Genomic DNA, 15,509 nt, shown 5'->3' on the forward strand with positions numbered 1-15,509 from the left:
AGTTCCATGCTCCTTTCTATTACCTAATCTGGGAGTTAAGCATGTGTGTTGGAGTAAAGTTGTGAAAGTCACCTACCAAGGTGTCACTGAAGAAAAGAAAAGGAACAACACACAAAGCTGCAATGTTAACCTGCAGCCAAAGGAGGCACTGCCTATGCTTGACCCCCTGTATGCGGTGTAGGAGGGCACAGAGTGAAGGGTTTTGAAAGCTCAGAACTGGACTAAACAAGTCATAAATGGATCCATCTTTGTTGTTGCAAATGGCAATATTTCATCATTTTTTATGACAGTAATATCCCACTGAATGTATATATATGTATACATACAGATGTATGAATGTATATGTGTATATACATGTATATATATCATATATATGTACATAACATATATATGAGATATATATATATAAAATTTGTTTTTATGTGTGGCAGTTTTAAATCACTAGTTTTCAAAGTCAATAATTTTTAATGGAAACAACTTGACCAAAAATCTGTCAAAATTTTTTTTTAAAGTTTAATTAGAAAAAGAACACATACACGCACACATATATACACCACATCTCCTTTATCCACTCATCTGTTGGTGGACACTTAGGTTGCTTCCATATCTTGGCTATTGTAAATGATGCTACAATGAACATAGGGGTGTATATATATTTTTGAATTAGGGTCTTTGTTTTCTTTGGATAAATACCCAGGAGTGGGATCATATAATAGTGGGATCATATAATAGTTCTATTTTAAATATTTTGAAGGATCTCCATACTGTTCTTCATAGTGGCTGCACTAAATTTATATTCCTATCAAAAGTATATTAGGGTTTGCTTTTCCTCACTCCTTGCCAACAATTACTTGCTACCTTTTTAATAATAGCCATTCTGACAGATATGAGGTGATATCTCATTGTGGTTATGATTTGCATTTCCCTGATAATTAGTGATGTTGGGCATCTTTTCATGTGCCTGTCAACCATCTATATGTCTTCTTGAGAAAAATATCCATTCAGTTCCTCTGCCTATTTTTAAAAAATTGGATGGTGTGTTTTTTTTTTATGTTGAGTTATATGAGTTCTTTGTATATTTTGAATATTAACCCCTTATCAGATATATCATTTTCAAATATCTTTTCCCAGCCAGTAGGTGGCCTTTTAACTTTGTTGATAGCATCTTTCACTGTGCAAAATGGTTTTAGTTTGAGGCAGTCTCTTTTGTTTATTTTTGGTTTTGTTTCCCTTGCCTGAGGAGACATATCCAAAAAAAAAAAATCTAAGGCCAATGTCAAAGAGCTTACTGCCTGTGTTTTCTTCTAAAAATTTTATGGTTTTAGGCCTTCATTTAAGTCTTTAGTCAATTTGGAATTCATTTTTGTGCATGATATGAGAGAGTAGTCCAGTTTGATTCTTCTCCATGTCCGGTTTTGCCAGCACCATTTATTGAAGAGGCTGTTTTTTCCTCATTGTATATTCTTGCTTCCTTTATGATAGATTAATTGCCCATGTAAGTTTGGGTTCATTTCTGAGCTCTCTATTTTGTTCCATTGATCTATATGTGTTTGTACCAGTACCACACTGTTTTGATTAATGCAGCTTTGTACTATAGTTTGAAATCAGGAAGCATGATACTTTCAGTTTTGTTCTTCTTCCCCAAGATTGTTTTAATTATTCAAGGTCTTTTGTTTTTCCATACAAATATTAAAATTATTTGTTCTAGTTCTATGAAAAATGACATTGGTATTTTGATAGGGATTGCACTGAATCTGTAGATAGCCTTGAATCATGTGGTCATTTTGGCAGTATTAATTATTCCAACCCATGGACACAGTATGACTCATGAATGCTTTTAAGATAATCATGGCTACAATATAACAATATTTCTATTCAAGCATCCTTTAGAACCATGTAACTGTGGGAGAACTTTATTGACCTGACCATGTTTGTTTATATAGTTACTAAGGCAGGTCTTTCATGTTCCAATAAACATTTGACTCCAGACCAGCACTGTCCAAGAGAGATATAATGGGAGTCACATAAGGAATTAAAATTTTTCTAGTACCACATTTTAAGGCAACATATTGTGTTTAACATGATCTATCCAAAATATTAACATTTCAACATGTAATCAACATAAAAAATATTAAATGAGATATTTTCTTTTTTTTTCCACTAAGCCTTTAAAATTTGATGAGTATCGTTCACTTACAGCACATCTCAGTTTGGACTAGCCACATGTCAAGAGCTCAGTAACCACATGTGACTAATGATTGCCATATCTAAACTGTCTAGTACATATCTAAACTGTCACCAGTTTGACATAATGATATTCCTTTAACTTCTTATTTTTGCAAACTGTACCTTAACCTCATTGCAAGAACTTCTGACAGTGTTTCATCTAACCTATCACAGAACATAATACATATCTTCAGTTGAAGCAAAAATAAATTTTATAGAACAATGAAAATTTGGTGGCACTCCTATTAAAGAGTCATGGTATGTCAATGTGTCCTGACATATTTATTAGGAACCACAGGTATAGTGAGGGAACGAGGGGTTGAGGAGGAAACAAAATGTTTCTAAAAAAAGATTCAACCCCAAATTATCAGAATGTCTCTTTGATGGCTTCAATAATAAATTGTCAACTCAAAGCACGTTGGAGCATCTAGTTCAACCTCCTTCTTTTAATACAGATAGAGACGCAGAAGTTAGTGTCTGGTTCAAGGTCACCCAGAAGCTACTGCCAGGATTTAATGTCTAATTAACATTGAGGGTTTAGTTTTGATCAGCAGAGTTAAAGGATCAGGAAATTATATATTTGTATAATATATATGATGTGTATATGATTATACACATTTTAGGCTTATTTTAAAAGTATGAAAACAGGGTACAGGGTGATCCAAATAAACTTCATCCAAAACCGTTTTATATTTTCATCACCATGATGTTTTCAGATAGTTCATTGTTAGTATGTTTGCTGTGTAAATAATATTTACTTTAGAGTTTAGAAATGCCCCTATGTTGAACAACTGAATTAACTATGGACTTTGAGGTTGAAGGGAAATGCTTTTGCCTTCTGGTAGAATAATTCACATTTTTGAACAACAGCCAAAACACTTAAAGGACATGCATTTGCATTCTGCATTTAATGTAACAAACAACAGCAGAAAACATAATTTAGACACACTTCCCCTTATTAATTTGCTTTTCTGAAGTCAGTTGTGAGTATGTTGATTCCCCTCTCTCCCTTTGTTTTCCCCCTGGGATGGTGCCTAACCACAATGAGGCTGTAATTGGAGAACATAGAAGGATTGATTTGAGAATGTCACAAGTGTTGTTAATAAACTTCCATTGACATAAAAGATTCATTTATTCATTCTGTAGGCAATCAAGTTCACCATGTCTAGGGCATATTGTAGAGAATGAAACTAACTGATTGAAAAGGCAGATAAGAGGAATTTTTTAATATTTTAATTTTAAAGTAAAATAGCAAAAAATGTAAATCTCAGTGCTAGAGTTGCCAAAATGCATTAGGCCTTTATGTACACAACATTTCAGCCAAACAGCTCTGGAAGAAAGTCCTTTGACCACAGAAGAGTTTTCTTTTCACTCCCTAGTAATCTCAATTCACTGCTTAATCTTCAGTTATAATTTAATACATGCAAATTAAAATGAGTTTGTTTTAGTGATCTAAAAAAAGGAAATAAACTGCATATTCCTTAAATCACCTGTTCTATTCCAAAAGATCAAGTTTATAACTGATAATAAAGTGACTTGATTTTCACAGTTGCTTTCAATTAAATCAAAATGGCTCTTTTTGGAATATATGAAAAACAGAAAGGTATAAAAGCAAATTCTTTTAAAATGTGGATAAAATGCTACCCACAACTTCATTAGTTGTATTTTCCATTGCATACTATTTAATAGAATAGCATGTTATTAGCCTTGATCATACATGGTCTAGAAGTAATTCATACTGAGAAATTTTTTATTTGGCCCTGTAATTACTCCACTAAGATTTTATTTGTCAACTGGGAAAAATGTGAGTGCCTCTATGAGATACCATGTAGTTAAACTCTTCATGAAACTTACAGTCTGGCTAATGGAGTCACTACAGAATTATGGAAGCTGCTTGTCACAAATTGCTTATAAGACAATGTTCAAATATCTTTACATAGCTTGAAATTATTTAGAATGTGCTACTTTTACTTCCATGTCAAGCAATCAATTTTTTACTTATCTGGTCGCTAATACCCTTATGCCCTGAGTGAGTGGGGTTTTTTTGAGACAATCAAGGAAAGGAGGCTACATTTTACCTCTGGATAGTTTAGAGCCTGGCTTAGCTGAGAGAAGGGAAATATGGAAGAGACTAGAGTGGAGTTCAGGGATGCACTGAAAGAGAAACGAAGCCAGAAATGAAGATGAAATTGAAGCCCTGGGGAAGGTGCACAAATCTTGAGAGGCCTGTGGTTGGAGGGGCTCTAGCTGACTTCTGGAATGCAGAGATCTCAAGAGAACCCAGACCACTTGAAGGTGATTGATTCACAAATCTGCATGTGGGTGTGGCTGAAAAGAAAAGGCCTCTCATTCTTAGCTACAAGACAAGTCTCTCTGAACCTTACATTCCTAAAACAATAGTGCATTCAATTTTTACCCAAGCAGTGCTTACCATATCATAGGTACCTATTAAATAAAATTGAAAAACCAGTTGAGCAAAGCTAAGGGAGTTTGGCACAATTCTAGAGATGAGTCTGTGCTCACGTGTAGGCCTACACAAGAACTGTTAAACAGTAACTAAGCAAGAATGGGCCACTCAAAATCAGTAAAACAAGGATCTTCACTTAGACAAGTCATATCTATACACAGTGACTTGCTTTTTTTTAACCGATTTTTGTTGAGAGATAACTTTCTCTTTCAGCCAACGTGGATATTCATACATAATTCCAGTACATTGTACATTCAGAAGAAAACTAAATCTGGCTTAAATCAGTAGTAACACACTAACTACTGAAGAAGTTAGATTCTTTTCTCAAGATCCTAAGAACAATTTCTGAATAAACCAACCACAAAATCCACCACTGCTTTGGTGGTAACTGGCTTCTGAAAACAGCATTTTTACTGGACTAGATGTTACTGAGGAACAATAATGGCAGCTTGGTCTTTTAATAACCTTGACTTGTGGTTGCATTCTTGAATGGTCAGCACTAGACAATGACTTGCTCTTGTAACCAGAAGTGCACAATTCACATGCTTGTAACTTGTTAATCAGTAAACCATCTTGGAAAAAGAAAGCTATTGTTATCATTGAGAGTTGAAATAAAAACTCAGTTTTTCATGTTTCTGTTTCAAGAGGGCATATTAAAAGATACCTCAACAATTTAGTACCCAATGACATAACATATTCAATATGCACAGTTATTGCAAGCTCTAACTTTTTAGGTAGATCTGTAAATCTGAAGATAGTTGATTGTTAAAGTAAATGGGCAAGAGTTTCATCCCTAACTCTCTACTTATGGAAATGAAATAGTCAGGAATTGGTAAAGAGTTCTATTTTTGTGACAACAAAGAAAAGTTTGGACTATTAACCTACCTATGGCATATAAACTACAGAGGGTTTAGGGCATGGTTCTTTGAATTAAAAGATATATTTAATAACTATAATTCATAATATTCTGCAAAAAAAAAAATCCAGCAATCCCAGGATTCTCCAGTCATTGGTACATGATTAATACACAATAGAAAAATGAATAGTAGAGGAATAAAAACATTAAGGAGCTTGTCCTTGTATAATATGATCTCTCTCTCCCTCTCTCATGGTAATTCATGAACTAGTTCAAAGAAACCTTTGGGATCGTACAGATCTGGGTTAGAATCCTGTATTTGTCACTTCCTAGTGACATGCACCTGGGCAGGTTACTTAAGTTCATTGAGCCTTTGTTTTTTTTCATTTAGAAAATGAAGGCAATTCATTCAAATAATACTAAAGGTATTTATATCACAAGATTGCAAGGATTAAATGAGATTAAATGTGAAAATCTGCTACAGATTCTAGCAGGTGCTTAAGAAATTTTCTCTCCTTCCTCCTTTAAAAACAAGTTAAAATTATAGCACATTCCTCTTTAGTCAGCAAGTTATCGTTGAAAACCTTCTCTATGAATCATCTAGAGGTAATAGGGAATATTATCTACATGGAAAGACAAGATAAACACATTAATTTAAAGCATATTTATTTAATTTACATATGCAAACTCTACATGGCTCTTCTCCCAGGGGAAAACTCTGTTACTGTCTTGTACAAACCTTTGAGGTCTAACTCAATGTAAGTTTAGCCCCATATAGAAAATCCACCTCACTAAGCATTAGCAAGCAATGTAGATTTTACTGAAACTTTTGTGGACACACAAGGAAGAGGGTTATAACTGTATACCATGTGGAAAACAACCTCAAAGAACTTCTTTTCAAACTTTTAAAATTTTCTTCCATAGCTTTGTTTAACTACCAGTTACTGGGTCTCCATTTCCCTTCAGAACCCATTCTCCAAATCTCTGTTATTGTCCCAAACAATCCAGCTCTAATTCTAAAGGGATGTGCACTCCAAGACAAAGCAAAAGCTGGTATAATTAATCAGACCAAAGCTCTCTGGAAATCCATTAAGCAACTTTCTATGGTCAAGCCAACATGCCTGTTGGGGTGAGGACATCATCCCCAACCCAAATGGCTTATCTGATTATTCACCTGACAAAAACCAACATTTCTGGTTTAGGCGATGGGGAGAGAAATTCTCTACTGATGAAAATAAGATTGAATTATGTCCATGTCTTTGCTTTTACAATATGCCTGGCACCATAGCAAGTGTCATGGAAGATATGAGCTTCTATAAAATGCAGTATGTTGGAGATTTACTGTGATCCATTTATGGATCATATGACAGGAAAAGCAGGGAGTTCCTGTATATAGGGAATTTCTTATAGAATGTTGTAAGCAACTCAGCTTTAGGAAAGAATATGGAAAAATCAAGGTAAATATCTTTGGTTTGGAATATACTGATTTGACATTAGTGAATCAAATAGATTTTTGTGTTGGTCGATCAGACCTGGTCATAAAAATGTTCCGAATTTCTAGTATTTGCTTTCCTAGACAATGTTAAGCAGATCCAAAAGAGTCTGTGTTCTAATAAATAGGTGCAGGGAGTGCTTAAAAAAAAAACAAACAAAAAAAAAACTGAAGCAGCTACTTGCCTATGATGTAAAGAATCATGTTATGGAAATCTTCCAACTTAGGGTTGAGGGCCTCTAATCTGTGGCCAATGGGAAAGCACTGTTAGTTCCTGAGGAGGGAAGTGAGGTGATACAATTGGTTTTTGTGAAGACTACTTTGAAAACTCTCTACAAAATAGCTTAGAAGTAGCAGAGAAAGAAGGTAGGAAGGCCAAGTAACAGGGTCTAGATTGGGCAGTGTAAGAGAAAGGAATGGACACACAAATATGCTGAGAATTGCTTTGAAAAAGTTTCCCCCAAATTGCTGACTGATCAGAAGTAGAGGAAGAAGTAAAAAGAGGAAGAGTCAAATACAACTCTGATTTGGATCTTAAGTTACTGAGGTAACAGCAATGCCATTTATAGAAATGGGGAACTTGAGATGAGAGGCCAATATGAGGTTGGGGTTAGGCAAAATTAGTCAAGAAATACTTAATACATGCCAGTTACTGGGCAAGGTGCCAGGGATACAGGGGCAAGCAACATCAACCTGCCTCTTGTTCTCACCAAGCTCACAGATGGGGGAAAAGACCAGAATTACATAAATGATTTATAGTTTATATGTAATATAATAGGGGTAATAAATTCTGTAGGAGGAATAACCTACATTCTGTGTGGTAGTTTCAGATTTAGAAACATCCAAGCCACTTTTTATTTTTCAATGACTACGGAGAGGAGGAAAAGGAGCAAACAGCTCTTGTGTGTGTTAGTTGCTCAGTCGTGCCCAACTCTTTGTGACCCCATGGGCTGCAGCCCACCAGGCTCCTCTGTCCATGAGATTTTCCAGGCAAGGACACTGGATTGGGGTGCCATTGCCTTCTCCAACAGCTCTTAGGGCTCAGAAATCAGCCTGTACTCGCAGCTTTACTCGCAACAGCCAAAAAGTGGAAGCAACACACAGGTGTCCATCAGCTAATGAGTGGGTAAATAAAATATGGAGTATCCATACAGTGGAATATTATTCACTTATAAAAAGGTGTGAGGTGCTTACGGCTTCCCAGGTGGTTCGGATTGTAAAGAATCTTCCTACAATGCAGGAGACCTGGGTTTGATCCCTGGGTTGGGAAGATCACCTGAAGGAGGGCGTAGCAACTCACTCCAGTACTCTTCCCTGGAGAAGCCCCATGGACAGAGGAGCCTGGTGGGCTACAATCCATGGGGTCACAAAAAGTTGGACACAAGAACAGCTAAGCACAGCACAGCACACATGAAGTACTTAGTAATGATGTTACAGCATGGATGAACTTTGAAAACATTATGCTAAGTGAAAGAAGTCAATTCACAAAGCATCATATATTGTATGATTCCACTTACATGAAATGTTCAGAATAGGCAAATCCATCAAGACGGAAACCCAATTAGTGGTTGCCTGGGGCTGGGGGTTGGGAGGATTGAGGAGTGACAGCTAAAAGACGTAGGATTTCTTGTCAGGGTGATGAAAATGTACTAAAATTGATTATGGAGATGGATGCACAACTCTGAATATACTCAAAGCCATTGACTTTTATACTTCAAATGGATGAATTGTATAGTATGTGGATTATATCACAATACAATTGAGTTTTTTAATTACATTGTGTGGCAGAATAGAGAGGTCAGTGATAGGAGAGAAAACTTTTCATTAAAAACCCAGGAGTTCTTTTCAGTTCAGTCATATTGAAAGTGGTTAAAAATAGGTACAATTCATAAACAGCCATTATCTTTTATACTAGCCATGATTTATGATTTTCCACAATTATCTAAACATTGAGTTTCAAATGTCAGATGGGTAAAGACAAGCTCTGACTTAAAACTATGTAACAACTTTGGATGCTGGAGAGCAGAGCACATCACATCCAGCCATACTTAGGAGTCCAAAATGTAGCACTTGGGTGCAGCCTCAAAAATGACAGAATGATCTTGGTTCATTTCCAAGGCAAGCCAATCAACATCACAGTAATTCAAGTCTATGCCCCTACCAACGATGCTGAAGAAGCTGAAGTTGATCGGTTCTTTGAAGACCTAGAAGACCTCCTAGAACTAACACCTAAAAAAGATATTCCATTCATCATTGAGGATTGGAATGCAAAAGTAGGAAGTCAAGAGATACCTGGAGTAGCAGGGAAGTTTTGCCTTGGAGTAAAAAATGAAGCAGGGCAAAGGCTAACTGAATTCTTTCAAGAGAACGCTCTGGTTGTAGCAAACACCCTTTTTCAACAACACAAGAGATGACTTAACACAAGAGATGACTTTACATATGCACATCACCAAGTGGTCAATACCCAAATCTGTATGTGGGTCAAGAAGCAAACCCTGTATGGAATAACTGGTTCAGGATTGAGAAAGGAGTACGACAGGGCTATCTGTTGCACCCTGTTTGTTTAACTTATACACTGAGCACATCATGAAAAATGCTGGGCTGGATGAGTTACAAGCTGGAATCAAGATAGGCAGGAGAAACATCAACATCCTCAGATATGCAGACAATACCACTTTCATGGCAGAAAGCAAAAAGGAACTAAAGAACCTCTTGATGAGGGTGAAGGAGGAGACTGAAAAAGCCGGCTTGAAACTAAATGTTAAAAAAACTAAGATCATGGCATCTGGCCTCATTACTTCACAGCAAATAGAAGAGGAAAAGGTGCAAAGAGTGACAGATTTCCTCTTCTTGCGCTCTAAAATCACTGTGGATGATGACTGCAGCCATGAAATTAGAAGACGATTGCTTCTTGGCAGGAAACTATGACAAACCTAGACAGTGTGTTGAAAAGCAGAGACATCACTCTGCCGACAAAAGTCCGTATAGGCAAAGCTATGGTCTTCCCAGTGGTCACATACATTTGTGAGAGCTGGAGTGTAAGAAGGCAGACCACCAAAGAATTGATGCCTTCAAACTGTGGTGCTGGAGAAGATTCCTGAGAGTCCCTTGAATAGTGAGGAGATCAAACCAGTCAATCTTACAGGAAATCAACACTGAATCCTCATTGGAAGGACTAATGCTGAAACTGAAGCTCCAGTATTTTGGTCAGCTGATGCAAAGAGCTGACTCATTGGAAAAGTCCCTGATGCTGGGAAAGATTGAGGGCAGAAGGAGAAGAGGGTGTCAGAGAGTGAGATGGCTGGATGGCATCACCGATGCAATGGACATGAATTTGGGCAAACTTTGGGAGATAGTGAGGGACAGGGAGGCCTGGTGTGCTGCAGTCCATGAGGTCACAAAGAGTGGGACACAACTGGGCGATTGAACAATAGCAACAAGGACCTTTGCTTAGTCACTAAGATACCTAAGCAAACCTCTTGATTTAGCTATGTTGTAAATTCACCTTCCCTATGAACATTTTACAACATGGTTTCTGAGAAACAAAAAATTTGTTTCCAGTTGATGTGCTTCATAATTTTCCTTTAACTGAAGCTGATTTCCTTCTCAAAGAACCAGGTTTTTTTTCCATATTTTTATTTCTCAAAGAGATATTTCTTTTTTTCCGGCTGAGTCTAAGAGAGCCTAAATGGGGATTTGATCTAGTCTGGGTGGTCAGGGCATGCTTCCATAAAGAAGGGACATTTAAATTGTGATCTATAGGAGTTTGATAGACAGGGAAAAAAGAAGGAAAAAATGTTAGTCAGAGGGCAAAGCATGTGCGTGGGTCCTGGAACAGAAGAGATCCTGGTACATGTTGAAAGTTGTAGATTTATTCGAGGTAAGAAACTACCCAAATAACATTGTCTGGTGGTTGGTTTTAGATACTGGATTAGAGATCAGGATAAAAGAAGAACCTTGAGTTGTCATCAAAGCAGAAGTAACCACTGAGAAGAAAGAGGGCATGAAGTAAGAACAGAGACTAGGGAAATGCCTACAATTAAAGAGAAAGCTGGGAAGAAGAGCTACTGCATGAACAGCTGGACAGGTAGGACTGAAATCAGGGAAGAGCAAAGGTGCAGGAATGAAAAAGAAGAGAAAGTTTCCCGATGGGAAGGGTGATCAGCTGTGTCAGATGCTAGAGATACTATTGAAGGAGAATGAAGACTAGAAAAGGCCTGGAATTTGTCAACTGAAGTTCAAGAGACTTTACCTTTTTAAATAACTCTCTCACTCTCCCTCCCCACATTAAGAAATGGGCAGAATAGCTGAGAATCAAAAACCCAACATTGCACCTCACTACAGGACCAAGAGGATCAAATCATAATGAACCTGACATGCTTCCTTCTATAAAGTGAGTTTTTGTAGTGGTGTGTGTTCTAACTGATACTAATGCAGGGGGAAATAAGTAAAAAGAAAACCTATCTTTTACAGACATAGCCCCAAAAGCTCAAAGAGTTATTTTGGAGAAAAAATTAGGTTCACCTTGAGAATTTTTTTATTAGACACAAATGAAAACAAGACTAATTTAGAACCCAATGATTGATTTTCCCATTTGTTATTTCTTACAATGGGGTTTAGCACAGAAAGTCATTTAAAACTGAGAAGAAACAGTTGCTGAAGTGACTTAGCACATACACACAGAAACAGTTGAGTTACTTGTCAATTTTCAGTGGCTTTTTTTTTTCTGTGTTCATTTATTTATCCTTGCATCAACAATTACTTGAGCATTACAATATATAAAGTGAAAAGCTCCACTTCCTTTTGGAAGCAGACCTCCATACAGAGTATAGTGTTTCCAAAAACACAGAGTCTTCTGATTCAGAGGAAGTGACATGATGGTCTGTATTTCAACAGTTCCTTAACAGTGAACTAACAAAGACTGTGTAGGATGACACCATGAAATTGGGCTTTAAAGCTGATGTGGGGGCTGAGGAGCAGGAAGATAACAATGAGATTAAGGACGTCAGAACCCGTTGGGTATTGGACTCATTTCCCATTACTACTACTACAAAATTATCAAAAACTCCATGTCATAAAAAGACACGAATTTCTTCTCTTACAGTCGTGGAGACTATGAGTCCAGAATCATTTTGCTGAGCTACAGTCAGAGTGTGGACAGGAATGGTTCCTTCTGGAGGCTCAGGGGGGAAATCTGTTTCTGTGCCTTTTCCAGCTTCTGGAGGATGCCTGCATTCCTTGACTCATGACTGCTTCCTCTCATCACGACAACCTTTTGCTTTTGTTACCATCTCTCCTACTTCCTCCTTTGACCTCTTGGCTCCCACACACAAGGACCCCTGTGATTACATTTAGGACCCATCCAGATAATGCAAAATAATCTCTTCATCTCAAGATCCTTAACCCCATCGTATCTGTAAGGCCTTTTGGCCATACAGTAGTCACAACTTCTGAGAACTAGCTGCAGATGTCTTTCGTAGCAATGGTTTAGTCTCTCAGTCATGTCTGACTCTTTTGCGACCCCATGGAGTGTAGCCCCCCAGGCTCCTCTGTCCATGGAATTTCCCAGGCAAGCATGCTGGAATGGGTTGCCATTTCCTTCTCCAGGGGATCTTTCGGACCAAGGGATCCAACCCTCGTCTCCTGTGTCTCCTGCATTGGCAGGCAGGTTCTTTGCCACTGAGCCACCTGGGAAGCCTACAGATGTCTTTGGGGAGCCATTATTCATCCTACCATAGGTGTCTTTCCAGCTCTTGTTTTTCTTTCTCTGTGAATTACCTCTTCATTCACAACAGGGATAGAACCCTGCAGCCCCATGTACTGTACCTCTTGGCCAGAGCTATCTGAACCATGAATGGACACTGTCTCCAGTGGATTTATAATTAGGAAACAGAGGCCAAGAAGATTCTTCTGGAGTTACCTGACTCAGCTGCAGAGAGACCCAAAGCCCAGCTGGGATTTTAACGTTGTCTCACTGTGGCTTTTGAATATGTGTGCTAATTTAACAAGTTGCCTACTATTAAGCTGTAAACAGTGAAAGGATAAAAGCCAGCTTAATCTGTGTTTCAATCTCAAACCTTATTTATCGTGTTTGTTAAGTATAAAGACATTTAGAAAAGTTTTGCCAGTCATTAAAACTTGTCAATCATTTCTTTCTGTCGCTCACATTGTCACAAATGTTTATAATGAGAGCCCAATGGGGAAATTCAAAGTCAAGATTAATGCCCCACTTACATGTATAAGTAAACTCAGTGGTTCATTTATCAGCTCCCACTAAATTGCATTAACTGTCTTTCCAGATTATAAATCATTTTCATTAAACAGAATGCAATTCAATACAAAGTCGGGCACTTTCCACTTAGCCAGGGAGATAACTCACCCTAAATGCTCTTAAGGCAGAGAGGTATGTATCACCTTCACTCTGAAATCAAAGTTAAGATTTCTTATTATCAGTCATACATTGTTCCTCCTTCATCAAAAATGTTTGATTTCACACTGGTGAAATCACCATAATGAAAATTACCAGTTTCCTTATTTATTTTAAAGTCTTCTTAAATGCATTTCTATCCCTTACTGCCTTTTGCATTCCACTAAACAAGATTTAACCAAAGACAAAAGTGCTTGATGCAGAACCATACTTAGCTCTTTTTTTTTTTTAAGGCCAAGACTTTCTTGGCTCATGGGGGCCATCGTGATGTGTGGCACAAGACAAAAAAGGTGCTATGCTGTCTATAAAGATCTTAACTGCAATGGCTGAGCCCTGGAACCACATTCTAAATTATCCATTGTTCTTTGTAGGCATCCACTGTGCCCCATCGTGTCAGATAACCACAGCTAACATTCTGAGGGCAAACATGGCCCCATTCATCCCATCAAGCAGTGAATAATTCATATAGCATGTTTTACCCTGGGCAAAATACACTGACATCAGGAGCATTAAATTAGAGTCATTCAAGGAACAAAATGGTTATTCATGCTTTCAATGTGAACCATTAAATCTTGCCAGTTAAGTTAAAGAATGAATTAACTCAATTCATTGGACATATCACACAAGTCCATAAAAACACAGTTGCATGAGCAAGTTTCTTACTTGGAATATTCCTACCTGAGAACGGAAATGCCAGTCACTGTGTCAAGCAAGTCTGTACTGGTTGGGGAAGGAGTGTGGTGCGGGGGAACCACTGCTTCCCTCCAACTCCCCTTAGAAGAAAATAGTCCCCATTCATCATTTTTGTTTCATCTTGTTCCTACCCTCGTCCCCTTATTATTTTGCCACCCACTGTAGCCAAAAGAATGGTTCAAGGGCTGCTGGCTTCTCTCTACATCAACAAATTGTGCCTAGAGATGATGGACTAAGATGTATTTGGCATTTGTTGCTATTGCTGGCTATGTATCCACAGTCTGCTTTTTAAAAGAAGAATGAGGGGAATTCCTGGCAGTCCAATGTGTGAGGACTCCTTGCTTCCATTGCAGGGGGCATAGGTTCAAACCCTGGTCAGGGAACTAAGATCCCACAAGCCCCCAGCATGGCTAAAAAATATATATTTTTTTAATAAAATAAAAGAAGGATGAGAATGGTGGCCATTCAGGCCTTTTCATATTAATTTTCCAAAGTCAAAGGCACAGAACATTTGATGATTCCTGAAACGGTGCTTCCCTTTGGCCTCCAGTCTCAGTTCAGGCTCCAGATAAGAATGGTTTCCCACAGACACTTGACTTAGCCAAAATTCCTCAATTGACCTCTGAAGAGAGTAAATTTTTCCCCAGGAAAAGGGAGGTTTCTAAATTGTGTGCACACATACACATATACACAGTTTTTTTCAACCAACTTCGTCTTAGCAGCAGACCCAGACTTTCTCTCCAGAGACTCTTGGATCCACTGCCTTAGCGCCTGTAGTCAAACCCTTTATTGTGAAACTCAGATTGTTGCATTTAAGCTTCCTCTGCCTTTTCTAAATCCAGCTTGAATATCTGAAAGTTCTCAGTTCATGTACTGTTGAAGCCTAGCTTGAAGGGTATTGAGCATTAGCTTGCTAGCATGTGAAATAAGTGCAGTTGTGTGGTAGTTTGAACATTCTATGACATTGCTCTTCTTTGGGATTGGAATGAAAACTGACCTTTTCCAGTCCTATGAAATCCCATGGACAGAGGAGCCTGGCAGGCTACAGTCCATGCAGTTGAGAACAACAATAACAACTGCCCTCCTCACTTTTTACTGGGATCCAAAGAGAGAAATAAATCCCAATAAAATTCCAAGCTGACATGTCAAAACTGCCATTATTGAGGTGTTCTATAGGATTCTGATATTCCTATTCCTGTAACTACTTTTCCCTAAGTTGCAGGTCTCAGGTGACCAGCAAATCATTGTGAATTGATACGAGACTTTTAGCATTCAATATAGGAGAGGAATTGAGGATACAGAAGATGCAGAGGTGGGTAGAGACAGGACCATCACTGTATATGTCAGC

At 37.9% G+C, this 15,509-nt stretch overlaps 1 protein-coding gene and 1 long non-coding RNA gene across 9 annotated transcripts in view; both read left to right on the forward strand.

Annotated features, from left to right (window-relative positions):
• The window catches only part of LOC145537959 (uncharacterized), a 475,282-nt gene that overhangs the window by 292,418 nt on the left and 167,355 nt on the right, over positions 1-15,509 (forward strand). The gene's annotated exons all lie outside the window — the stretch shown is intronic.
• On the forward strand, positions 10,467-11,434 carry LOC145537962 (uncharacterized). Its single transcript, XR_014076536.1, has 2 exons — positions 10,467-10,659; positions 10,965-11,434. It is a non-coding gene; the product is annotated as an uncharacterized LOC145537962 (long non-coding RNA).

The sequence above is a fragment of the Giraffa tippelskirchi genome, chromosome 2 (assembly GCF_054371585.1).
Source record: "Giraffa tippelskirchi isolate mGirTip1 chromosome 2, T2T-mGirTip1v1.2.pri, whole genome shotgun sequence".
Lineage (NCBI taxonomy): Eukaryota > Metazoa > Chordata > Mammalia > Artiodactyla > Giraffidae > Giraffa > Giraffa tippelskirchi.